Here is a 2,631-nt window from a genome sequence, read left to right as displayed (position 1 = left end):
ACCGCCTTTCGTACTGTTATAATAATATGAATATTTCGTAGGTTCTCCATTTCGAACAACCGTAACCCCTTCACTCAATACTGATAAGATTAAAGATGATATATTATATTATACATATTACCTATATTTTAGTAAATGTATTTACTTACATTATAACCTCGCACATATTAAATAACATATTATATTATTACGATATCCAAGCAGTAACCTCATAGGTTTTAAAAATGGTTTATATACATTTAATATTTATTATTTGTACAGTCAAAATATTATAAGTATTATTATTGTTATAATATGTCGCCTACAACATTATAACAGCATAGGTATATATAATTTTAAAAATTGATCAATTAATTCGACTTTAGCCAAGTAGTTCATTGATGCCACTGTGCATGGTATACCATGAGACGTGATATAAATAAAATACAAGTTTACAAATATTATATTGTTTAAATCATTGATATAACATTACCAACACAAGTACACGACATATTGTCTGCGAATATTTTAATAATATTCACATAGCTGTAATGGATTAATCTTATTATCTGCTTTTAGCAAATATTTGAAATATGTACCTATAACAACTAACATGTTTTGTTTTGCACAAAGACACTTACCAACATAAATACATAATAATACTAAAGAGGCATAACCTATTTAAGAAATAAGATTTCAATGAAAGTGCTACATTTGTTTACCTATACCTATTACTGTTCATGGATTAAAATAATGTTAAATCGAAATAGTAAGTATATTAATATTATATTTGTGCCTAATAACTACTATAAATTCGAGACTGAGAATTTTGTAAAATATTTATCAAATTAATAATATTAAAAATAATTTGTAAATAACAATAGGTACATTAATATTTGAAAGTATACTCTACACATTTTTACTCAACCATTTTTTAAGAACGTTAAAATATTATGTTGTATTGTTACAAAATGTGATTTTGTTGAAAAAAAAACTGTTCAACACGTTTTATATAAGTTTGAATGAAAAATGATAATAACTAATAACATTACTGCTCAGCGCTCACACGATCACGCCCAGGAGATTCGGTATTAAGTTTTTATTTTTTTGTACCATAACGTTTTATCGTGCACTGTATGCACCAACACCGGAATCGTAATTGCCACGTTAAACATTAATATTAATAATATAATTCGATACTACTATTTACTACAATATTTTTTGATATAGTATGTGGTTGTTACGGAAATACGCGTCGGCATAATATTGACGTGTGTTGTACGTTTTAAAACTAACGTTGTATACGTTACTCGTGTTTAGTATACAAAGCCCACAGCTGCATAATATAATATTTTTAGACTTGCCCATGAACAAAATTATATAAATACACTTACATGTTAAAAATGAAGACAACATTTATTTGATTTCTTTTTAATTTCGTGTTTCATTAAACGTTTGTAATTGACGAACTAGTTTCGATGGTGTGCGGCCAAATTTTTCTAACCTATAATAATAAAACATTCCGAATATTAGTACCGTGAAAAAATATTATAATTTACGTCTATAGAAAAGTGCTATTATATGTTATTTTTACAATATCGTTTTGCATAATATATTAAAAATAACACTATAGTTTATGTATTATAGACAATATAACCGATTTAAAAATAACTTTTTGTTTTTTTATGTAGAGGTGGGTATACTTGTATTAATTATGTATAAGGTGATTCTATACACATGGGTATAACCTTGTCTTAAATTTTCAAACCTTAGGTAGACAAATTTAAAATTTTATAAAGGTTTAACTACAAAATAATTTACAAACTTTCGTGATTTTAATGAATAAAGAACAATCGTGACCATGTTTATTTAATATTTTATACAGCTATTATAAAAACTTATTAGGAACCTTAGATATTAAATCTTCGAGTTTTTAGATTGAGCTAAAAATTATTCATCGACAGTAATAAATTGAAAAAAAAAATAAAGAATCTTATTCTTTCATTTAATAATAAATGTATTCACATTCTGATTTTTAGACCCCCTCTTCGCCTATAATGCAAATTATAGAAATTATATTTTTTTTGAAAATGAGTGTGTCTCAGTTATTAACATTTTTATAATAGGGAATTTAATTTCACTTTAATAATTAAGTTTTTTGATGATATGACTCATTGTCGAAAATTGACTTTCAATACCTATACTGCAGTAATATTCTGACGCGAATATTGAGTTTATTTTGAATGAGCCACTTTACACTTGATTCAGAAGTACAAAATATTTAAGAGCTCTAGATTTTCAACGTTTCATAATTTTTTCAACCGTATTATTTAGAAATAATAAATAATTTTGTTTACATTAAATCTAAATGAAATGATATAAAAATATTTTCGCGTGCCGTAAAAACTTTGTGCTACAGGTTTTCCATCCCTATCCCTGATAGAATTTAATATACCTATTGATTACCAATACATCACGAGCTATGCTACAACAAAGATATTATATTCAATGAAAAGAAGCATATTTTTAATAATTTACAACTGAATCTCGCAATAAGGACATAAGTATACCTCACTATAACGGAATTGTGTGAAGATTTTTTTTTCAAAAAATATGTACACGCTACAGTATACCTACCTATACTTATATAAA

The sequence above is a fragment of the Myzus persicae genome, unplaced genomic scaffold (genome assembly GCF_001856785.1).
Source record: "Myzus persicae strain clone G006 unplaced genomic scaffold, MPER_G0061.0, whole genome shotgun sequence".
In the NCBI taxonomy this organism is placed as follows: Eukaryota; Metazoa; Arthropoda; class Insecta; order Hemiptera; family Aphididae; genus Myzus; species Myzus persicae.
The sequence above is the reverse complement of the archived record's forward strand: the minus strand, read 5'-3'. Positions refer to the sequence as shown.